This window comes from Lissotriton helveticus, chromosome 11, assembly GCF_964261635.1.
Source record: "Lissotriton helveticus chromosome 11, aLisHel1.1, whole genome shotgun sequence".
Taxonomy (NCBI): Eukaryota; Metazoa; Chordata; class Amphibia; order Caudata; family Salamandridae; genus Lissotriton; species Lissotriton helveticus.
This window is the reverse complement of record NC_136072.1, coordinates 710,045,021-710,070,022: the sequence shown is the minus strand read 5'-3', so window position 1 is coordinate 710,070,022 and position 25,002 is coordinate 710,045,021. Positions and strand designations below refer to the sequence as shown.

The following is a 25,002-nucleotide window of genomic DNA, read 5'->3' as shown; positions in this document are numbered from 1 at the left end:
TCTGAAAAAGTATACTTACTTCAATGACTTTAATCAGTCCAATCCCGAGTCCTTTTATTTTAAATTTCGGAAAATGCCAATGTCCAAGGTTAGACTTACCGATACTAAATTGTTGTATTCGAAGGCCTTCCTTGATCGATTAGTTACTGGAGGCTATGAGTTATGGAAGGATACAATAGACCTTAAATCAGTTTGGGGTTCAAGGGCCTGGCAGGTACAAGGCACTGAGGCTTTGCACCGTGCATGTCTCATCCCGAATCATATGTTGTTTCTAAATGAAACGATTTCCCAGACCACATGCTTTGGATTAGCTACTTCTAAAAAGTTAAACACTCCTTCTTTCCCGGAGTTGGAGGAATATGATGGTTGGAGTAATTTTACTCAGTTGTCCATTAGAGAATTACAGACTCTACTTCTTAATTCCTCCTTTAACATTTCCAGTATGAATCCTAAGGGTTGGCTGCTTTGGCACCGTAGTGCTGATTCTTGCCAACATAGATTTTTGAATTTAACTGACGGTTTTACAACTGTTAGATCTGATCCCCGGTTTAACTTGGGTCATACTGTCACCTCTTATTCTGTAGGCAAATTGTGTCAAACTTGGCTGAAACATTCTACTTTACCTGCGGTTAAGAATCACCTATCTAAACTAAATGCAGAAGTGGACTTGAATGATTTCATTAAAGGCCCGGCTAGTGGCAGGTCGAAAAGGTGGTTATATGGGGTTTACAATGACATTTGGAAACTTTCACAGATAGAGGCTGCTACACGCCTTAGGGCTATTGATCAAGCGAATCTTGAGAAAGTGCTTGCAGTTGTTGACAATAGCATTAATGTGCTTTCCTCTAGAATTTACACATTGGATAATATTGTGTTGTCAGTTGTCGATATTGTGCATGATGAAGTGTCAGTATTATACCATGATTAAATCAAAAAGAGACTAGCTCTAGTTACTTTAGGGGAGGGGGAAGACTCTGGTATGTTTTGTCACGGAGTGTGAACACCCAGCAGGTGTGTTCAAAAAGCCCTCACCCACCAACCTAGTTGGTGGCATGCTTCATCATCGGGCCCAATGATGAAGCATGCCACCAACTAGGTTGGTGGGTGAGGGCTTTTTGAACACACCTGCTGGGTGTTCACACTCCGTGACAAAACATACCAGAGTCTTCCCCCTCCCCTAAAGTAACTAGAGCTAGTCTCTTTTTGATTTAATCATATATTAACCGGGGACATGGACTAGCTTTCTGGTCCTACCTCTCTCTCTTGATTACGCATCAGTATTATACCATGGTCAGAATCAATTACGATCAATCATGCAGTTTGCATGGACCCTTCAAACTCTAAAAATGGGTAAAGTTCCCAGGGGGTACATGAACGTGTCTTCTTTATTTGCACCGTTTAATTTGACTGACAAACAACGCTTGCTTTCAATGCGTGATGCCTCCTTTTCTATGTTACATATTGAAAGGTTGGAATCTTTACCTTTTTCCGTGGCAGAAGCCACTGCTGCAACGTGGCTTATCCACGGTTTGATAACGCTGCCTTTTGCTTTATATAAATTTTCAAATTGTATGAAATATGTACCCATAGGTCGTTATGAACCTTTAGGTAGCGGTTTCCTCCATGAAGTCTGGTTGCTTCCATACACATACAGATGTTTTAAGGATGACCAGGAAGTTTATCTGACTGGGGAGGAGTGTACTGAGACGCCAGATCATTCTTTAATGTGTAGACACATACAGTTACATGGTTCATGCAACAGGGACCGACCGAATATGGCTTGCGTTTTGCAAGGCACGCCAGTTCCTGCTATCATCCCCACGTTTAAATTATTAGAGAATGGTAGTTATTTAATGCTCAATAATGAGGACTGTTGTGGGTTAATTAAAGGTATAGCTTTCATCGTAACAGTAAGTGAGCGGGTTATTTGCTGCAGAAATGTGCTTTATCCTCCCACACGTGAACATAGGGAGTCTTCCATCTGGCTACAGATACCAACCTTGGGAGCAGAATTCAGAGGCATGGCAAGCATAAGGGCTCTTTGGTCCCAGAAAGGGGTGGCCTTGAGCTCGGCCCGTGAAACTTTCGTGCTTCACATTGCAAACACCCGTACAGAGGTTCAGGCTCTTTTGAATACTGATTTGCCTTTGCATTTCGGAGCGATGGTTCGAACTATCTTTAACGCATCCTCCACAAAAGGCCTAGCACATTTTTTTAAAGTTGTTAGCAGTGGTCTCGTGACTTCCTTTGAAAAGATTTTTGGAGTCATCCCTGCTTTCTTCCATTCTATTTTTTCATCCTTGTTTGGAGGGTTCCCATTTTTACTTGCATTAGCGGCTGGCGCTCTAGTGGTTTTCTGTCTTTTTAAATATGGATGTCCTTCCTGTGCAAGACCCGGCGCAACAGCTACTGACGCAGTTTCGCAACCGCATGCTTGAATATTATGGCACACTGCCGTTGGCGACATTGAGCACGGCATATGGATTATCTTTTCGATTCTCCTATTTCACCTGTGTCCAGCCTGTATTTCACTGCCTGACCTGTGAGTTCCATTGGGCCATTGATTTGTGTCTCTGCGGACCGGTTTCTCCTGACGTCGATTTTAATCAGCTGATGAGTCCTATCATTGCTCACGAGTTGGTTTGTTCTGACGAGAGGATTATGGCCTTAGCAGTGGCACATGGACTAATTGGTCCCTGGGATATATTGTCGGCAGCACGGAATTTCTTGGAACTAAGTTTTCTTGAAAACCCGCCGAGCTGTCCTCTGATGGTTATAGAGGATCCGGTGCTGGGAGAACACGTATGTTCTTTTCAACTTTTAAATTGGATGGCTGAACTGTTTTCGGATGAGGACAGTGATTTCCTATTGGAGGCTGTTGCTACTTACTTTGCATATACAGTTTTGTCATAGACACTGTCTCGGATTGACATGCTGATCAATAGCATTTCATTGATTTTATTGACTTATTTGTCATGTTTTTTATTATTTCCTTGCCTATTGGCTTGAGCCACGTTATATTTTTGGGCTATTTTTTAGCATTAATTTTTAAATGTTTAGTTTCGGATCATGTCAAAAATCAGAGTTCCTTCTCCTGAGTTCACTATGAATCAGATCTATAATCGGTCATGGGGTGTTGACTAACGGCGCTAGGGTTTGTAGTGTTACATTAGTTACCAAATTTACACTTTAATGCAAATGGTGCCCACAAGTATCAGCAATGACATGAAACAGTAATGTTTTGTATAAAAATATTGATCAATCATTTATTAAAAAACAGAATAAAAACAAATTAAATAAAATGGCAACATATACAGGATTTCCAATTTTATCATAAGGTTTTCAAACACAAAAAACATTCATCATATTTAAAAAGATTACTATCAAATCGTTGTGCTGTCATTTATACAATAATTTTGATTAAAAACAGATTTATCATAGGAACGAAAAAGTGTCGACGCAGCGTTTCGGTGCCTCTTTGTTTTGCACCTTCTTCAAGGACTCGTTCACGATTCACTTAATATACTCCAGGTAAATTTCTCCTGGTGATATTTCTCATCATTCTAATTTAGCACGTTTCTTCATATGCTAGCTGTATTTCCTTGTCTCTTTTCTCTTGTACAAGTGCCTTTAGTTGGGCGTCACCTGTTTTAGGAGAGATTGGGGACACGCTTCAGTCCGGTCCACTTTTACTCTTGATCTTTTGAGAGTAATGGAGGACGCCTCTGGGAGCTACCTTCTGGTAATTTCATCAACCATTTACTCTGTATGGTTAGAATGAAAATTGCGGAGGTTTATTTCCTTCTCCTTATAGCTTCATCTTTCTGGGGCTTTTTTAGCACATTAGCGGTCCACTCTTTAAAGGATAGCTGAACTGCACGGCGTCCTCCACCTTCCTGGGCTTGTTTGTTTCGGATCATGCTCGTTTACTGTTGAGTTCTGCTCTCATGAGATGGCACTTCTGTTATCATATTTAGTCCGTTCTCGGATCAAGGGGGGGTGTCATGTAGCTCCTGAATATCCTTATATCGTGTTAAGTTAGCATAGGTACATTTGAGGTTTAAACGCCATTTTCCATTCTTGCAACTTCTGCACACGACACTTAATTGTTGACTTAGCTTTCAACCTAGTAGTTTGCCGTGGTTTATGTGAGAATAATATGTTATTGCTCTGATATCAGCTTTGCTTAATAAACTATGTCTGCACGAAGAGTGCTGAAGTTTCAGGAACAACACGATATGGAATTGTTATGAGGTCTGATCTCCACGCCTTCATAGTCATAACACAAGTGCAGCCTTTGCCAACTCTGGCTTCAGGCGGGATTGATATTGCTTTGCATGGGGCACATAGAACACACTTGATGCGGTGCACATGCAGAGAGAGAGCTGGTGTATGCTGATGTGATTCCTTCATGCTAGGACACTAAGGTATGGGCCCGCCCTAAACCAACCCAAAGAGACCTTCTTAGCTAATAATATAATATATGTGTTAGGGTGGGTGAGATATAAGTGTTGTTAACTCTTATTCATTACAGTATGTTAACATGCTGTCACCATTCGCTTTTTATGTCTTAGTAACTATGCTGGTAATTTTGCTACTGATAATAAGTATACTTGTATTATCTAAGATACTGCGCCTGAGAAGACGGCATTAGTAAATAAACATTTCAAATGCACATGTGTCTTATTTACTCCATGTTCTGGTTTGTAATGATAATATAACGAAAGAGTGTTCATGAGTTCCACGTACCCTGAGGTACTGTAAGTCCATGTTCTGGTTTGTCTAAACATTGGGAGTTTGTTATGACCAATGAGACACTGTAGCTAGCTCGGTAAGGGGTTTGTTGGGTACTAAGGTGAGTTTTGGGTCACCCTAATTCGCCGAGGTTCCAATCCTCTGTGCACAGTTCTGTGTGAGAACAGAAACCCTGCGACACTTCTCTCTAAAACACTTCCTGAGTGTTGAAATTGTCTTAATGTTTACATTTAGTTTGAATTATTGCTGTTTAGCTCTGTGACTTGATGAGGATTGACTGACGAGAAGTGAACATATCCTTAACAAACCAAATGATGTTCATGCAAAATCACGGGTCGCTGCAAGCAAGATTCGAACTTGCGCAGGGAAACCCCATTGGATTTTGAGTCCAACGCCTTAACCACTCGCCCATCGCAGCTCCATGAGTATGATGTCACTGTTGTCGTATATGAGCCATGCGCTGCTCACGTCAGACCGAGACCTAAAAAACTAAAGTAACGGAAGGACGGGGCAGGTACCAGCAGTGCCCTGTTGCCCTCACTTATTTCGCATGCTTTGATACAATTAATAAAAATAGCAACACGCATCACTCAAAGTGAGTGACAGGGCACAGATGAGCGGTAATCAATCACTGCACATTCCTACCCTCTTTTCCCTATATTACGGCGCTGGGAAAGGGCACTTAAGAGTACTCAGGAAGAGTCCAAAAGCCTAAACAAGACACGCTTCATAAATAAAAATTACTCTTTTCCTGACTTGTCTAGATAAGGCAGGACAGGTCCAGACTACAAACCATTCCTAGCCACCTGCTCTCTGAAACACTTCCTGGGTGTAGAAATTGTCTTAATGTTTACATTTAGTTTGAATTTTTGCTGTTTAATTCTGTGACTTGATGAGGATTGCGTAACGAGAAGTGAACATTTCCTTAACAAACCAAATGGTGTTCATGCTAAATCGCCCGATGCTGCAAGCAGGATGCGAACCTGCGCAGGGAAACCCCATTGAATTTCGAGTCTAACGCCTTAACCACTCGGCCATCACAGCTCCATGAGTATGATGTCACTGTTGTCGTATATGAGCCATGCGCTGCTCACGTCAGGCCGAGACCTAAAAAATAAAGTCACAAAAGGACGGGGCAGGAACCAGCAGTGCCCTGTTGCCCTCACTTATTTCACATGCTTTCATACAATTAATAAAAATAGCAACACGTATCACTCAAAGTGAGTGACAGGGCACAGATGAGCGGTAATCATTCACTGTGCATTTCTACCCTCTTTTCCCTCTATTACGGCGGTGGCAACGGGCCCTTAAGTGTACTCAGAAAAAGTCCAAAAGCCTAAACAAGACACGCTTCATAAATAAAAATTACTCTTTTCCTGACTTGTCTAGATAAGGCAGGACAGGTCCAGACTACAAACCATTCCTAGCCACCTGCTCTCTGAAACACTTCCTGGGTGTAGAAATTGTCTCAATGTTTACATTTAGTTTGAGTTTTTGCCGTTTAACTCTGTGACTTTATGAGGATTGCATAATGAGAAGTGAACATTTACTTAACTAAACCAAATGGTGTTCATGCAAAATCTCATGACGCTGCAAGCAGGATTCGAACCTACGCGGGTAAACCCCATTGGATTTCAAGTCCAACGCCTTTACCACTCGGCCATCGCAGCTGCGTGAGTATGATGTCACTGTTGTCGTATACGAGCCATGCGCTGCTCACATCAGGCCGAGACCTAAAAATTAAAGTAACGGAAGGACGGGGCACGTACCAGCAGTGCCCTGTTGCCCTCACTTATTTCGCATGCATTCATACAATTAATAAAAATAGCAACACGTATCACTCAAAGTGAGTGACAGGGCACAGATGAGCGGTAATCAATCACTGCACATTCCTACCCTCTTTTCCCTATATTACGGCGCTGGGAATGGGCACTTAAGAGTACTCAGAAAGAGTCCAAATGCCTAAACAAGACACGCTACATAAAAAAATTACTCTTTTTGTGACTCGTCAAGATCAGGCAGGACAGGTCCAGACTATGAACCCTTCGAACCACCTGCTCTCTAAAACACTTCCTGAGTGTTGAAATTGTCTTAATGTTTACATTTAGTTTTTGCTGTTTAACTCTGGTACTTGATGAGAATTGCGTAGCGAGAAGTGAACATTTCCTGAACAAACCAAATGGTGTTCATGCAAAATCGCCCAATGCTGCAAGCAGGATTCAAACCTGCACAGGGAAACCCCATTGAACTTCGAGTGCAACGCCTTAACCATTCGGCCATCACAGCTCCAGGATTATGATGTCACTGTAGTCGTATATGAGCCATGCGCGGCTCACGTCAGGCCGAGACCTAAAAAATAAAGTAACATAAGGACCGGGCAGGAACCAGCAGTGCCCTGTTGCCCTCATTTATTTCGCTTGCTTTCATACAATTAATAAAAATAGCAACACGTATCACTCAAAGTGAGTGACAGGACACAGATGAGCAGTAATAAATCACTGCGCATTTCTACCCTCTTTTCCCTATATTACGGCGCTGGGACCAGTCCCTTAAGTGTACTCAAAAAGAGTCAAAAAGCCTAAACAAGACACTCTACATAAAAAAACTTACTCTTTTCGTGACTCGTCAAGATCAGACAGGACAGGTCCAGACTATGAACCCTTCGAACCACCTGCTCTCTAAAACACTTCCTGAGTGTTGAAATTGTCTTAATGTTTACATTTAGTTTGAGTTTTTGCTGTTTAACTCTGGTACTTGATGAGGATTGCGTAGCGAGAAGTGAACATTTCCTGAACAAACCAAATGGTGTTCATGCAAAATCGCCCAATGCTGCAAGCAGGATTCAAACCTGCGCAGGGAAACCCCATTGAACTTCGAGTGCAACACCTTAACCACTCGGCCATCACAGCTCCAGGATTATGATGTCACTGTAGTCGTATTGATAGAGCGCGCGAGGCCACCCGACCAATAGTTTTCGCCGTTTTCCGGCTTCAGGGCCCATATACTTTCAAATCACCATATACATCGATCAGGTGACTTCACGAGCTCTACCAATTTGTGTGTGTGTTCCCTACTATTAATTTTCAGTGCACCCGACTTACCATCCACCGATGCGGGTACCTAATGACCACAACGAATCAGGGAGCTAGCTGTAAAGAAAAGGCAGCAAAATACAAACCCAACCAATAACATTCAAAATTCTGTTGAAATGACCACGGACAACTGGAAGTTTTAAAATGTTTATCTAAAGTTCATTTGTTTCGTGTATGAGGTACAGTAAAATAAGGCAATCAATAACCAAGATAACGTAAATGATATAGCTGTAAAGAAACAATGACAGAGTAATCATTGAAATACTGATATAAAGTATAACGAGAAAATACTTATGCTAATCAGAATTATTTGAGCAAGGGCAGACTATGTAGGTATAACTACAGGAGGGCCTATAAAGAGTAACACGCTTCACTTAAGGTGAACGGGCCTTTGAACAATCTAGGCAATGAGGTTCTAGACCATATCAGAAAATGACAAACTGCAATGCAAAATATAATTTCTAACAAGTGTGAAGACATAGGAACAAACTTATGTGAAAAATGCAAATGACTTTCAATATTTGCGGAAAGACATGGAAAAATAACATATGCAATGGTGAACTTTATTAAAGCAAAAGTTAGAAATTCAGAAGGTGCAAGATTTTAAGAGGTTCAGATCAATATTTACCTAGAAAGGTGTGGAAACCAAACCCTGGCCACGGGTTAGTTAAGGACAGGAAACCCTCAAGGAAGGATACCCTTCAAAGGACAGCAGGTGCAGAATGGACACCCCGGATAGGACAGGATACCCTCGGATTAGGAATCAGGACAAGACCTCAGGACAGGACAGCAAACCCTCAGGACAGGACCGCTCAGGACAGGACCGGAACCCACAGTTCGGAAGCAACGCCTGCGCTCCACCCGCTCTGCAGCTATCGATCAAGACCCCGATTGGGTCAGCGAACTCCCAGCAAAGTGCTTCGCCAGCACTTTAAGGTTCAGTAGAACCTTAGTCTATGGTCAAATTCGGACAGAGTGCTCCGCAGCGCTCTGTATCTTCAGTCACCTATTGAGTACGATGGGTCAGTGACAGGTCAGCTAAACCAGACAAGTCGGACGGCTCCCTAGGTGAACCCAGGGTAGATATACAGTTTGGGGACAGTGTACCACCCCCCAATGTTGCAAAGTGTCAGAATCCCTCAATTTCGATTGGTCCTAAGGTAGGATTTGGGTAACACACCAATCACAATACAAGATTTTAAGCCTTCATTAGCATACTTGGGTACCGCCTAGCAGGTTTGGGGTTCCCAGGAGAAACTGTGCAGAAACACAATGACAATTTAACATTGTATCATATGAGGAGCAACATTCGCCGTTCTCGCAGGGCAGAGGTGACTTTCTCAGGAGCATCTCGCCCATCACTGCCAACTGGCTATGTTCCATCAGCCAAGGTTGTCAGGTCCCCGAAAAGTCGCATCTGCGCAGAAGGGACCTCCAAGATGGCTTTCAGTACAGACAGACCCCCATTCCCCGCGGTACATGAAAAGTAAGCGAAAACAAATTAATACATAATAATGTCATCATGAAAACACATCACAAGGTTTGTACTTTCTACTTATCATCATAAAATATTCTTATGCGGTTTAAATGTTAGCTACATTGATACGGGTACAAGAGCAGTGGCACGAGCAGTACCACATGATAAGTATAGCTATGAATTACGCATGCGCATAAATTTCCCTCCACTTCTGCAGACGCGTCAGGACACGTGAGTGTGGCTGACGCATGCGCAGTAACTAAAATACAAGCGGCGGCCATGTTAAAGTACACGGGGTAAGTGTATTAGAAATACACGTAGGCAAGCTTCATAAATTTTGCCTAAACAAAAATAAACGTTAGTAGAACATACTTATGTTACCTTATTACACATAAACGAGGTTCTTGACTTCGGCAAGCCGCAAAATATGCGAAGCTTTGCTTCATCAATCCCCTCTTTGATGATATTTACTATCATCACAAAAAATGGAACCAGATGCCAACTTTCTTTCACACTTTATATAGCTCTATCTCTTCCAGCAATCGTTCTAACTTTTCTCTCTCAGTTTTAGTAGGGTGAGAAGTCTTCACCTTTTTGTATATCTGATCATTCACTTCCTCCAACTCAATCTCATCCACACTCCGTTTCAACCCTCTTGCATTTACCTCGTGCTTCTTGGTGCGCTTGCGGCATTTACAACAGATAAAAATGAGAAATATAATAAGACCTATAATACCAATTGGCATCAGTATCTTGAACAACAAGCTTTTACCTACACTAGCAAGCCAATGACCTACATTTGAGAGACCATCTACCAGTCTCTTCCAGGCACTATCAACCTCGAGTGGTTTGAGTTCCTTTGTCAAATTAGTAATGTTTTTCACATATCTTTTGATCTGTACACTTTTATCCGGAATATAAGTGCAACAATGTTGCGCCTTCAACATCCGGCAGACTCCGCCCTCTTTCGCTAATAAGGTGTCAAGAGCAAGTCGATTCTGTAAAACCATTGATCTGATCGCAACCATTTCGGTATTGACCAGCAGAAATCCATGAGCTGTTTCAGTAGACAGCACATCTACTATAGTAGACAATTTGCAAATTCTGTGAGTGTTCAGAACCACTCCCACTCCAGGTATCAGTGCACTGAAAATACTACCCATAATTTCACCTATACTTTCTCTTTTACTACGCACTAAGCCATTAGTATCTTCATTGCTTCCAGCTTTTCCATTCACATGGTATATTTTCGGGAAAACAATGCCAAAATAGCAGCTTCCATACCAGTGATCCGGCAATTTGAAATAAGCCTTGTCCCCACAAATATAATAAATTCCAGGAAACACAGGCTCTGACCCATTTATGAAACCCCAACCTCCAATTACCTTGTAATTATGTTCGCATTCACTGGAACCAATGAAAACATTATTATAATAGCTAGTCTTCTCGCGGTGAAGACATAGCTTGCCTTTCTTTTCAAAATCCAGCAACAGAGCAGGTCCCGCCCCACCATTTGAGGTGCCTTCCATGTTCTCTGCCCACTTTGGCTTTTTCTGACTTTCGTCATTAGCCTTCTTTTGTATTTTAATTCTTCTTTTCTCTGCCATGTTCAGGAACATCTTTTCCTGTTCACGCAAAGAACAAGTCAAGTTATCTCTGTGTGCATCTGCTATGTCAATGTTACCTATGGTCAAGAAGTAGTCTCCCATATATCTTATGGTGTCGCTTTTGGTATGTACAGGATTCAAGTTCCCACGTATAGGAAGTTCAGAAAAGATTACGTCATTATTAGAGTAATAGTACTGTAACGGTCCTCTTTTGTAAAATAAACTAGCTAAAATGCTACAGGAGATTCCATATGTTAATGGCAAGTGATGGTATGTCACGCCTTCAGCCACAGAAGTAGGTAGCTTCATGCAGACATAGCAATCTTCAATTTCCATAGTCTCTACATAGTGTATTAACAAGTTTGCAAAAACATTTAAGTGTGTCCTGTTCTTAATTCCATGATAATGTAGTCCTCCCTCATCTGATGCTTCTAAGTCTCGTTTTGTTTGTCTCAGTGCTCTCTCATGTCTTGCTACACTCTGTGTTGTCAACTCCTCACTGTCGGTATTTACAATTTCAGTAGGGACAATATTAGTATCTTTACTTACAGTGAAGGGTATAAAGATTGTTAGTCCTATCCAAATTACTATCAGTACTATTATACTACATATACACACCTTGCAGCACGTCTTGAAACGACTGCAACTAGGTCTACCATTCACAGTTGAATCAGACATTTCGGCTCAGAAGAAGTTTCTTGACCCCTCTTTGTGTCTTTACACAGCTAGCTTACTTTGTGCAAATTCACGGTGGTTCGTCTTCTTCTTCAGCAGAGTACTCAGGGACGGGCTCTCCGTCGCTTACGTCAGTTATCTCAAGATCTTCAAGTTCTTCCAAAACGAGTGTCCATTCAGGAGACTTGTATTTCTTGTTTTGTCTTTTTAATCATTCACTCCTTCTTTTGGAAGAGTTTTCTTCTTGCTCTGCTATCCGTGCACTTCTCCTTGCTTCTGCACGTTTCTCTTCCACCGTCTTTATCCTTAGCCTTAGTCTCTTTATGAACCTAGGCTCAAGGTTGTTTCTTTTCTTTAGTCTCTTAGTTGGTACTTGGACTTCACTTTCTTCTCTTATCCTCTTATTCTCTTTAGCTTGTGGCAATTCTGCTTCACTTTCTTCTTCTTCTTCCCTTATCTCGCTAGTTCCAGGGCTATCATCAATTTCTTCTGCCTGGTTACTAATCTGGCCTAGTTCAGGAATATTTTGTTTTTGGCTTTCGATTGTCTCTGTTTCTGTTTCTGTTTCTGTTTCCTGAACCCGTTCTTCTAACCCTATCTGATCCTGTTCAAGCACTTCGATCTCTTGATTTTCTTCTGCTCGAACTATCACTCTATGTCTAAGCTGTCCCTTATCCTCATCAGGAGTTAGTGGAGGTGTATCGAACACCTGTTCTGTCCCTGTCTGACCTTCTCCTTCCTCAGTTTTGATGTGAATCTCAGGCGGCTGAGGTTCTTCGCCTGTGCCTTGCTTTTCCTGACTAGTCCACTCTCTACCTTCACTAAGTCGCTCTCTTGTTCTGATAGGATCTTCAGTCAGATCAATCATCGGTATCCATTCTTCTGGCCATATGCTTGGCAGCTCGTCATCAGCTACTCCTGGCTCAGCTTCCTGGACCTCTTCAGCAGGCTGGATTCTTGGCAGTTCGTAGTCAACTACTCCTGGGCCAACGTCTGCTGTTCCTGCAGCCTGACTGGTGCTGGGCTGCTCGTTGTCAGCTACTTCTGGTCTGGCTCCTGCAGAGTCCTCTGCTGGTTGCCCTTCTTCTGCAAATTCTTTGTCTGGTAATACCTTCTGGGTGTGGCCAGCGTGGATCCACTGGGGAACACCTGCGACCTTCACTGCAGTGGTTGTTACCAGGATTACTTGGCGTTTCTTTCCCCACCTTGGTGCCAGACAGTTTGATCGAGTGTGCTTCTTTATTTTGACCCAGTCTCCTGGAACCAAGCTGTGGAGAGGAGTTGTTGGATTGAGGATGCCGTCGTCTCCAATCTGGCGAGAGATAGAACGCACTTGGTCACCCAATCTTCTGCAGTATTCAAGCACCAAATCATCAGTAATACTCAACAGTTTGCTTCCTGGCACCCATGCTTGTCTCATCACTCTTCCCATAATGATTTCATGGGGACTTAGGCCTGTCTTGCGGTCAGGAACACTTCTCAGTCCCATCAGGACCAGGGGCAGGGCCTTCACCCAGGTCATGCCAGTAGCATCTGTCAGCTTTGCTAGTCTGTTTTTGATAGTTCCATTTACTTGTTCCACTATTCCAGAAGCCTCTGGGTGGTATGCACAATGAAGTTTCTGCCTTATTCCAAAGGCCTTACAGAGTTCAGCCAGTATTTCATTCTGGAAATGTCCACCCTTATCTGATTCAATAATGAATGGCACCCCGAATCTAGGTATCAGTTCTTTTAGTAAACACTTCGCTACTGTCAGTGCGTCACTTTGGGGAGTAGGGTAAGCTTCTACCCATTTTGAAAATACGCAAACAATGACAAGGACATATCGCTTCCCTTCACAACGGGGCATGGTGATGAAATCAATCTGTATCCTTACAAAGGGACCCCCTGATCTCCCAATTTTGCTCAGTTCAACCATTGTCCTCTTGCCTGGGTTCATCTGTTGACATGACAGGCACCTCTGGCAGAGGGACTCTGCTACTTTCCTGAACTTCTTACTATACCAAGTCTGTTGAAATACCAGAATCATGGCATCCCTACCAATGTGTGATCCTTCATGTATTAATCTTGCCATTGTGCCAAGCAAGTGTCGGGGTAATACAGGCATACCAGTTGGGCCCAAGATGACACCATCCACACGTCTCGGTCTACACCCATCCTCCTTCCATTTCTCTCTTTCTTGCCAAGGAGCCGACTCCTGCCACTCTCTCACTTCATCCCAAGTAGGCACTTCCTCAAACACCTGAAGTTGGCAGCTGGTTCCTGGCCCCCCTCGTTTTGGATTTACGATATACCGATCTCTGGCGCACCATTGGGCCACTCGGTCAGCATAATCGTTTCCCAGTGATACTTTGTCCATGCTCTTCTTATGAGCACCGCATTTTACCACTGCCAGTTCCTTGGGTAACTGGATGGCCTCTAAAAGGTCATGCACAACCTTTGCATTCCGAATGGGAGTACCTGAGGAAGTCAGGAATTCCCTCTGTAGCCACAATTGGCCAAAGTCATGCACAACTCCATAACAGTACTGACTGTCAGTATACACTGTTATGCGTATGTTTTTCCCAATTTTGCAAGCTTTTATCATAGCAATCAATTCGGCTACTTGTGCAGACTTGATGTTATATAGGTAACCTGCTTCTTCAATTTTTGTTAAAGAGACTACTGCATAAGCAGCACTCAGGCCTCCTAGTTCATGTCTTAGACAGGAACCATCTACAAACAGCTCTTTATCATGCTCAGGCAATGGCGTTTCTTTTATGTCTGGGCGTGGTTTTGTGCTGAACTCTGTCAGATCAATGCAATCATGTTCATCATCATCCCCACCTTCCATTTCCAGGGAGTCGGGGAGTAAAGTGGCAGGGTTCAGAATACCGCACCTAACAATGCTTACATTTGCTGCACCCACAAGAATCCTCTCGTATTTAGTCAGCCGACTAGGGGTGAGATACTGCGTTTTAGTTCTGGTCAATAGAATTACCACTCCATGTGAAACATACACAGTCACAGGATGTCCCATGACTATGGACTCACTTTGTTCCAAACTTGCACAGGTAGCAGCTACTGCTTTCAGACAGCCTGGCAACCCAGCAGCTACTGGGTCCAAGGTGGCAGAGAAATAGGCCACAGGCCTTCTGGTCGTGCCATGTTCTTGAGTCAGGACTGACAATGCGCAATTATCGCGAGTGTCACAGAATAGGGCAAACTCTTTGGAATAATCTGGCATTCCCAGCGCAGGGGCTGTACACAGACAGTTTTTCAGTCTTGTGAAAGCCATTAGGCTTTCATCGTCCCATTCTACAATGCCTGGCATTCCTCTCGTGGTCATTTTTATCAAAGGCCTGGCTAAGACTGCAAATCCCAGAATCCACTGCCTGCAGTATCCTAGTACTCCCAGGAACATTCTGACGTCTTTTTGAGTACGGGGCAACTGCATCTTTTGAATTATTCTCACTCTTTCTGATGTGACTTTTCTGACACCCTTTTCTATCTGGTGTCCTAGATATTTCACTGATTTTGCACAGAACTGTAGTTTGTCAGGGGCCACTTTATGCCCTTTCTCACACAGATGATTTAGGAGGGCAATGGTGTCAACTACACAGTCCCTATGACTTTTAGACGCCAGTAGAAGGTCGTCTATGTACTGCACTAAGACAGAGTTCCCAGGTAAGGTCAAAGTCTCTAGACATTTCTTCAAGATCTGATTAAAGATAGAGGGGCTCTCTGTATACCCCTGAGGGACCCTGTTCCAGCAATACACGTGACCTTCGAAGGCAAATGAGAAAAGAAATTTGCTGTCGGGGTGCAGGGGTATCGAAAAGAATGCATGACACAAATCAATCACAGTGAACCACTCAGCATCCCAAGGAATCTGGTACAGAATCACTGCAGGGTTCGGGACAATATGGCAGCAAGGAACTACAATTTTGTTTACCTTTCTCAGGTCTTGCACTACCCTATACTTGCCACTAGGCTTCTTGATGCCCATAATCGGTGAGTTGCATGGGCTGCTCATCACTTCCTGCATGATGTCTCCTTCTAATAATTTTTGTATTTCCAGAGTGACACCTGCTTTCACTTCAGCATTCATTCGGTAGGGCTTAGTGTTAGGATATACTGCATTGTCCTTGATGGCTATCTGTATGGGGTCCACATCTTTCATTAATCCCACATCTTTTCCAGTGAAATCCCACACCTCTGGCTTTACCGCTTCCTGGAGTTCTTGGGGCAAATCCTGCAGGGTCAATCTTTTAATTTCTGAGTCAGGTCTAAGTAACAATAATTTATAAATGCCATCTTCATCCGGGGTCTGTATTTCAACACCTTTTGGTGTGCAAAAGATGGTACAGTTCATTTTGCACAGCAAATCACGACCCAGTAGATTCACTGGACTGGTGTCACAGACAACAAACCTATGCATTTGTTTAAAATTTCCAATTGAAATCTCCATTGGTTCGGTAACAGGAGTACTAATCAATTGATTAGATACACCCACTACTTGGATATTTTCTCCCGAGAGGGGTAGGTTTGGAACGTCCACTGTTCTTACAGTAGAACGGGTAGCGCCAGTGTCCAACAGAAAGGTGACATCATTTCCGTCAACCTTTCCTTCAATATATGGTCCAGACTGGTCTACCGGCAAGGAAGCGCCAAGTACGCACTCCTCGTCCTCCCCTCTCAGGCCCCGTCAGTCCTGATCATTACAAAGGAAGGTATCATTTAGCAGATACTGCGAAGTTGCTGTATTTCTGTTCTCACCGCTTTCCCAAACTTCTATCTCCTCACCCTCTGCTTGCCTTCCCCTGTATACCTGCTTGGGTGCTCGAGGCACCTGAACTGTTTTTACCTGGGGTTGAGTCTTTCTTGGTCTTTCTTTCTGCGTCTGTGGAGTTAAATCAGGAGTTTTTGCATTATCATCTATTAATTGAGGACACTCGTTTCGCCAGTGTCCAATTTCGCCGCACTGATGGCAGGGAAATTTCTTCATAGCCTCTTCCCTGCTAAATTTTGGCCGGGGCTTTCCTCCACCCCCTCCCCCAGGACTTTTGTTCTCAGCATTTTTAACCATGTTACTCAATTGTTTTTCCTGCTGTTCTGCGAGCTTCACCTGAGCCCACATCACTTTTTCCTTAAGGGCCTTTTTCTTTTCTGCCATCTCGTCCTCGCAGTACTTAGCGTACCGCAGGACCTCATCCATTTTCTTTGTATGCCAGCAGATTTTATTATCTTTTATCCACTGACAAATTTCAGGTCTTAAACCATTTACAAACCTGTAAATAAAATGCGTCATGTCCTTCAAATCGATGTTATCAATACCACTGTATGTTTTAAATACCTGCAATAACCTCTCATAGAAGGAGTGCACTGTCTCGTCCCTTTCCTGTGTTGTTCTATCTATTTTTGTCCAATCAGTTTCCTTTGCGGGCACCTTTTCTTTCAAATGCTGAATCACCTGCTCATATTTTTGCATGACATCCTTTGATGGCTCCCCTGTTTCTTTATTTCTTGGGTACTCCTCACTGGGCCAGTCTATGGCTATTTTACACTGGGTCCATAAATCCACCGGAACCACAATGTCAAAAAACCCATCCAGGTCTTTCCACAGACATTTCTGTACCTTCACGAACCTTTCCACCTGCCTGTACCAGTCTACTGGTTTCTCTCGTAATTTTGGAAAATCGTTCGTAAAGGACACAATATCCTGTCTAGACCAGGGGACATGCACATATTTCCCTCCAGGTACTTCGCGCATGGGGCATAACTGTTCAGGTTTCTCCACCTCCCTTAAAGCAAATTCAGGAGTCACTTGTCGGGAGCGAGCCTCTTCCCTCTTTTTCGCCCACCTGCTTCTCCATCTTTCCACATCTCCCCATTTCTGCAGTACTCCCAATAATTCTTTAATCTGCAGCTTTTTTCCTGCCACATTCAAGTGCTCTATATCTTTGTCTGAGAAGTCTGCTCTGTACGGTTTCTGTAAGGGCTTGGATTTTGAGATATCTACCCCCATACTAACTGCTGTTTCGGTCAGTTTTTCGTGGAGCACTCTGGTGTTCCTTGTAAAGCTTTTACATATAAACGACAATTCTTCTTCAGAGTAGGTATTCAATCGATCCAACCCCACATTTCCTGCCATTAATTCTTCTATTTCTACCCTCAGCTTGTAGAGGTCTAAAGGTTTCGTTTGCGGAGTCTGTTTCTCTAATTCACGACTCCAACTCTCAATTTCATCTGGAGTTACCAGAGAGACATTCCTAGTGCCTGTTGCGGATTCTAATTTAATCTCTTTCGCATTAAAAGGGTTATGCCTCTGCTGCATTCCCTTTCCGGTCGGTTTGTTTGGCAAGTCCAAGAACGCAACTTCAGACTCGCACTCACTGGACTGATCATCTATGATTATCGGTTCCTGTCTCGGGGGTGCCATGACTGGGGTCATAACTGGAGTAATCGGATTTCCCTGACCATTTCCATATAACGGGACCACTGGTCCAATAGTTACTGGAATAGTCAATGCCTCAGAGCTGGTATTTAACTGGGAGATTTTCTGAATTATTTCTGTCCTTTGTCTAGCTAGAGCCTCTTGCTCCTTTTCCACTAGTATCCTTCTTAAAGTCGTGTCATGTAATATCTGTGGGGTCAAAGGAGGAGTAAAACTCGGGGCAGTAGGATGCGTTTCACTTGGTCCCCCACCATAATTTGGTTTCGGAAATAAAGTTCCAGTGTTAAAGGACCTGCGCTCTTCCCCATATGGAGGTTGAATAAAAGGCAGTCCTGAATTCGATGGTTTCTCTTCGCTTTCATACAAGGGTCTGGGAAACAAAACTTTCGTACGTGAATATTTTTCTTCCTGGCTTGCGGGCACTTTGGGATATATATCCCTTGTTTCCGCAGGTTCGGGTTTCTCAGAATAGGGCAATACTTGACCACCCCCTCCCAGTCCTAGGAATCTGTCTTCTTCCTTGAGGAAGTGGCGTCGGGGAGCATCTCCTACACTGGAAGGTCGGGTTCCCTCGTTATAAGATGGTGGACTTCTGGTACAGATGTCATCTATCAGTTCATCATCTGACTCCCCCGGGGCCCCCCAATGCTTACACTTTTTGGTACTTTTCTCACCCGCTGCAGGGTTATGACATGCCGGCATCATGGGAAACAAACCCTCAACAATCATGCTCTGCCTCCACTGTTTCATCCTTTTATCCCTGGACTCCTGTTTCAGCCTGGGGTACCACTTGGTCAAACCCTTGTCCATTCGGGGTCTTTCTCTTTCAAAAGCCTCAATTTCCCATTCCTCCAATGCCTCATACTGCGTTAGTCTCGGTCTGGGATGCAATTCGTTCATCCGAGTCCTTAAATTAAATAGGATCCTACCATTGAAAGTCCCATCTAATGGAAATGCCAATACTCCATCATCTTTTGTGTACTTCACCCAATTCTCCAACCACACACAGGTATTGTACCCTCGGTCAAACATCATAAATGAGGCAGGAGTATTAGGTGGTGGGACAAGAACACCTTCCCTAGATTTAATTGGTTTGTCCGTTTTAAAATAATTTTTCACCTTACTTACAAGGGACAATTTTCTCTTTGTTCCGTACATAATATCGTATCTATTAGTTTTCCACTGATCCCTTTCAAACCCTAGGTGCCTTGGATCAGGTCGAGTTCCTGTAGTCTGCGAGTGCCACATACGACTTCTACGCTAAACTTTGTTTACAAACTACCTCCAATCAGAACGCGCTTCAGAAATCCGTGCGACCAATGGGTGCGCGACTCTGAATAATCTCCGCCAATGGGTGCGCGGCCCCTTCGTGAGACAGTTCCCACGCTCTGGCTCTCACCCCTCCTTTACAATACCAGCTCCGCTACCCGCCCGCTGCTTCTACCAATCCCAGCGCGGCACAGAGTGACGTCAGAGGCGCTTCGCGACTGACTCCCTCCCTTCACAAGGTAACGGAAACTTTCTTTCTTTTAAAGTGCTCAGTGCTTGGTTATTTTACAACAAATACACATTCGCCACAGTGCTCAAGTGTCTAGATAGAGAAAGAATTATTTTACTGCAAGTAAACTACTTCCATTTACTTTTCACTCGCTGCGAGTAGATCTCTTCCGCCTACCCTTCACTTTAGCATCGGTGAACCTGTTATTCCCCTAAACTCATCCACTTCTTTCCGGGATATATTCCGAGTTTAAGGTTTCCCAGCGGACCCCTTTGCTTTCACGCTAGCTCCGAGGAACCTGCTACTCTTCCGATGTGACCCTTACCAGGTTACGCCACTATGGGAATTTTGCCAATGAACCCCGTTACTGTCATTTATTCACACATGTATTCAGAAAACCCTAGTTAGTGCTTCCCGGTTATCTTAACCTGCACCTAACTTTCCTCGAGCCTGTGACCTCAGGACAATGGATTCTATTCACCACTTGCCCTTTCAATTCCCCGGGGAGTTCGGACAACAAGAAACTAAACGATTGACAAATGCATGGATTAGTACATATAACAATATAAGAACAAGAATAATAACAATACAGCAATTCATGAATTGTTTTTACAAGATATTATTCGTGCGTATTCACAAGAGATTGATCAGGTCTCTTAGAACAGCCGCTCTTTTAGCAGCATTAATGTACTAGCAGCTTCCAACTCAACTAGTCTAACTAATCCTGCCTAACCTTTAGCTAGTCCCTAACCATACCTCTGCTTACCAGAAAAACTGATAGAGCGCGCGAGGCCACCCGACCAATAGTTTTCGCCGTTTTCCGGCTTCAGGGCCCATATACTTTCAAATCACCATATACATCGATCAGGTGACTTCACGAGCTCTACCAATTTGTGTGTGTGTTCCCTACTATTAATTTTCAGTGCACCCGACTTACCATCCACCGATGCGGGTACCTAATGACCACAACGAATCAGGGAGCTAGCTGTAAAGAAAAGGCAGCAAAATACAAACCCAACCAATAACATTCAAAATTCTGTTGAAATGACCACGGACAACTGGAAGTTTTAAAATGTTTATCTAAAGTTCATTTGTTTCGTGTATGAGGTACAGTAAAATAAGGCAATCAATAACCAAGATAACGTAAATGATATAGCTGTAAAGAAACAATGACAGAGTAATCATTGAAATACTGATATAAAGTATAACGAGAAAATACTTATGCTAATCAGAATTATTTGAGCAAGGGCAGACTATGTAGGTATAACTACAGGAGGGCCTATAAAGAGTAACACGCTTCACTTAAGGTGAACGGGCCTTTGAACAATCTAGGCAATGAGGTTCTAGACCATATCAGAAAATGACAAACTGCAATGCAAAATATAATTTCTAACAAGTGTGAAGACATAGGAACAAACTTATGTGAAAAATGCAAATGACTTTCAATATTTGCGGAAAGACATGGAAAAATAACATATGCAATGGTGAACTTTATTAAAGCAAAAGTTAGAAATTCAGAAGGTGCAAGATTTTAAGAGGTTCAGATCAATATTTACCTAGAAAGGTGTGGAAACCAAACCCTGGCCACGGGTTAGTTAAGGACAGGAAACCCTCAAGGAAGGATACCCTTCAAAGGACAGCAGGTGCAGAATGGACACCCCGGATAGGACAGGATACCCTCGGATTAGGAATCAGGACAAGACCTCAGGACAGGACAGCAAACCCTCAGGACAGGACCGCTCAGGACAGGACCGGAACCCACAGTTCGGAAGCAACGCCTGCGCTCCACCCGCTCTGCAGCTATCGATCAAGACCCCGATTGGGTCAGCGAACTCCCAGCAAAGTGCTTCGCCAGCACTTTAAGGTTCAGTAGAACCTTAGTCTATGGTCAAATTCAGACAGAGTGCTCCGCAGCGCTCTGTATCTTCAGTCACCTATTGAGTACGATGGGTCAGTGACAGGTCAGCTAAACCAGACAAGTCGGACGGCTCCCTAGGTGAACCCAGGGTAGATATACAGTTTGGGGACAGTGTACCACCCCCCAATGTTGCAAAGTGTCAGAATCCCTCAATTTCGATTGGTCCTAAGGTAGGATTTGGGTAACACACCAATCACAATACAAGATTTTAAGCCTTCATTAGCATACTTGGGTACCGCCTAGCAGGTTTGGCGTTCCCAGGAGAAACTGTGCAGAAACACAATGACAATTTAACATTGTATCATATGAGGAGCAACATTCGCCGTTCTCGCAGGGCAGAGGTGACTTTCTCAGGAGCATCTCGCCCATCACTGCCAACTGGCTATGTTCCATCAGCCAAGGTTGTCAGGTCCCCGAAAAGTCGCATCTGCGCAGAAGGGACCTCCAAGATGGCTTTCAGTACAGACAGACCCCCATTCCCCGCGGTACATGAAAAGTAAGCGAAAACTAATTAATACATAATAATGTCATCATGAAAACACATCACAAGGTTTGTACTTTCTACTTATCATCATAAAATATTCTTATGCGGTTTAAATGTTAGCTACATTGATACGGGTACAAGAGCAGTGGCACGAGCAGTACCACATGATAAGTATAGCTATGAATTACGCATGCGCATAAATTTCCCTCCACTTCTGCAGACGCGTCAGGACACGTGAGTGTGGCTGACGCATGCGCAGTAACTAAAATACAAGCGGCGGCCATGTTAAAGTACACGGGGTAAGTGTATTAGAAATACACGTAGGCAAGCTTCATAAATTTTGCCTAAACAAAAATAAACGTTAGTAGAACATACTTATGTTACCTTATTACACATAAACGAGGTTCTTGACTTCGGCAAGCCGCAAAATATGCGAAGCTTTGCTTCATCAGTATATGAGCCATGCGCTGCTCACGTCAGGCCGAGACCTAAAAAATAAAGTAACATAAGGACCGGGCAGGAACCAGCAGTGCCCTGTTGCCCTCATTTATTTCGCTTGCTTTCATACGATTAATAAAAATAGCAACATGTATCACTCAAAGTGAGTGACAGGGCACAGATGAGCAGTAATTAATCACTGCGCATTTCTACCCTCTTTTCCCTATATTACGGCGCTGGGACCAGTCCCTTAAGTGTACTCAGAAAGAGTCCAAAAGCCTAAACAAGACACTCTACATAAAAAAATTACTCTTTTCGTGACTCGTCAAGATCAAGCAGGACAGGTCCAGACTACGAACTCTTCGAACCACCTGCTCTCTAAAACACTTCCGGAGTGTTGAAATTGTCTTAATGTTTACATTTAGTTTGAGTTTTTGCTGTTTAATTCTGTGACTTGATGAGGATTGCGTAACGAGAAGTGAACATTTCCTTAACAAACCAAATGGTGTTCATGCAAAATCGCCCGATGCTGCAAACAGGATGCGAACCTGCGCAGGGAAACCCCATTGAATTTCGAGTCCAACGCCTTAACCACTCGGCCATCGCAGCTCCATGAGTATGATGTCACTGTTGTCGTATATGAGCCATGCGCTGCTCACGTCAGGCCGAGAGCTAAAAAATAAAGTAACAAAAGGACGGGGCAGGGACCAGCAGTGCCCTGTTGCCCTCACTTATTTCACATGCTTTCATACAATTAATAAAAATAGCAAAACGTATCACTCAAAGTGAGTAACAGGGCACAGATGAGCGGTAATCATTCACTGTGCATTTCTACCCTCTTTTCCCTCTATTACGGCGGTGGCAACGGGCCCTTAAGTGTACTCAGAAAAGTCCAAAAGCCTAAACAAGACACGCTTCATAAAAAAAGAATTACTCTTTTCCTGACTTGTCTAGATCAGGGAGGACAGGTCCAGACTACAAACCATTCCTAGCCACCTGCTCTCTGAAACACTTCCTGGGTGTAGAAATTGTCTCAATGTTTACATCTAGTTTGAGTTTTTGCCGTTTAACTCTCTGACTTGATGAGGATTGCATAACGAGAAGTGAACATTTACTTAACTAAACCAAATGGTGTTCATGCAAAATCTCATGACGCTGCAAGCAGGATTCGAACCTATGCGGGGAAACCCCATTGGATTTCAAGTCCAACGCCTTAACCACTCAGCCATCGCAGCTGCGTGAGTATGATGTCACTGTTGTTGTATACGAGCCATGCGCTGCTCACATCAGGCCGAGACCTAAAAATTAAAGTAACGGAAGGACGGGGCACGTACCAGCAGTGCCCTGTCTCCCTCACTTATTTCGCATGCTTTCATACAATTAATAAAAATAGCAACACGCATCACTCAAAGTGAGTGACAGGGCACAGATGAGCAGTAATCAATCACTGCACATTTCTGCCCTCTTTTCCCTATATTACGGCTCTGGAATGGGCCCTTAAGTGTACTCAGAAAGAGTCCAAAAGCCTAAACAAGATACGCTACATAACAAAATTACTCTTTTCGTGTCTCGTCAAGATCAGGCAGGACAGGTCCAGACTACGAACCCTTCCGAGCCACCTGCTCTCTAAAACACTTCCTGAGTGTTGAAATTGTCTTAATGTTTACATTTAGTTTGAGTTTTTGCTGAGTAACTCTGTTACTTGATGAGGATTGCGTAACGAGAAGTGAACATTGCCTTATCAAACCAAATGGTGTTCATGCAAAATCGCACGAGGCTGCAAGAAGGATTCGGACCTGCGCAGGGAAACCACATTGATTTCGAGTCCAACGCCTTAACAACTCGGCCATTGCAGCTCCATGTTGTCGTATACGAGCCATTCGCTGCTCACGTGAGACCGAGACCTAAAAAATAAAGTAACCGAAGGAAGGGGCAGGTACCAGCAGTTCTCTGTTGCCCTCACTTATTTCGCTTGCTTTCATACAATTAATGAAAATAGCAACACGTATCACTCAAAGTGAGTGACAGGGCACAGATGAGCAGTAATCAATCACTGTGCATTTCTACCCTCTTTTCCCTATATTACAGTGCTGGGACTGGGCCCTTAAGTGTACTCAGAAAGAGTCCAAAAGCCTAAACAAGACATTCTACATAAAAAAATGACTCTTTTCGTGACTCGTCAAGATCAAGCAGGACAGGTCCAGACTACGAACCCTTTAAACCACCTGCTCTCTAAAACACTTCCGGAGTGTTGAAATTGTCGTAATGTTTACATTTAGTTTGAGTATTTGCTGTTTAATTCTGTGACTTGATGAGGATTGCGTAACGAGAAGTGAACATTTCCTTAACAAACCAAATGGTGTTCATGCAAAATCACCCGATGCTGCAAGCAGGATGCAAACCTGCGCAGGGAAACCCCATTGAATTTCGAGTCCAACGCCTTAACCACTCGGCCATCGCAGCTCCATGAGTATGATGTCACTGTTGTCGTATATGAGCCATGCGCTGCTCACGTCAGGCCGAGACCTAAAAAATAAAGTAACAAAAGGACGGGGCAGGAACCAGCAGTGCCCTGTTGCCCTCACTTATTTCACATGCTTTCGTACAATTAATAAAAAGAGC

At 43.5% G+C, this 25,002-nt stretch overlaps 8 non-coding genes across 8 annotated transcripts; all 8 read right to left on the bottom strand.

Annotated features, from left to right (window-relative positions):
* Window positions 1–5,091: 5,091 nt before the first annotated feature.
* Window positions 5,092–5,173, bottom strand: TRNAL-CAA (transfer RNA leucine (anticodon CAA)). The gene has a single exon. It is a non-coding gene; the product is annotated as a tRNA-Leu (tRNA).
* Window positions 5,174–5,717: 544 nt separating this feature from the next.
* TRNAS-CGA (transfer RNA serine (anticodon CGA)) lies at window positions 5,718–5,799 on the bottom strand. Its single transcript has one exon. It is a non-coding gene; the product is annotated as a tRNA-Ser (tRNA).
* A 544-nt stretch (window positions 5,800–6,343) lies between these two features.
* TRNAS-UGA (transfer RNA serine (anticodon UGA)) lies at window positions 6,344–6,425 on the bottom strand. The gene has a single exon. It is a non-coding gene; the product is annotated as a tRNA-Ser (tRNA).
* Window positions 6,426–6,959: 534 nt separating this feature from the next.
* TRNAS-CGA (transfer RNA serine (anticodon CGA)) lies at window positions 6,960–7,041 on the bottom strand. The gene has a single exon. It is a non-coding gene; the product is annotated as a tRNA-Ser (tRNA).
* A 541-nt stretch (window positions 7,042–7,582) lies between these two features.
* Window positions 7,583–7,664, bottom strand: TRNAS-CGA (transfer RNA serine (anticodon CGA)). The gene has a single exon. It is a non-coding gene; the product is annotated as a tRNA-Ser (tRNA).
* Window positions 7,665–22,907: 15,243 nt separating this feature from the next.
* On the bottom strand, window positions 22,908–22,989 carry TRNAS-CGA (transfer RNA serine (anticodon CGA)). Its single transcript has one exon. It is a non-coding gene; the product is annotated as a tRNA-Ser (tRNA).
* Window positions 22,990–23,533: 544 nt separating this feature from the next.
* Window positions 23,534–23,615, bottom strand: TRNAS-UGA (transfer RNA serine (anticodon UGA)). The gene has a single exon. It is a non-coding gene; the product is annotated as a tRNA-Ser (tRNA).
* A 1,146-nt stretch (window positions 23,616–24,761) lies between these two features.
* On the bottom strand, window positions 24,762–24,843 carry TRNAS-CGA (transfer RNA serine (anticodon CGA)). Its single transcript has one exon. It is a non-coding gene; the product is annotated as a tRNA-Ser (tRNA).
* Window positions 24,844–25,002: the final 159 nt, after the last annotated feature.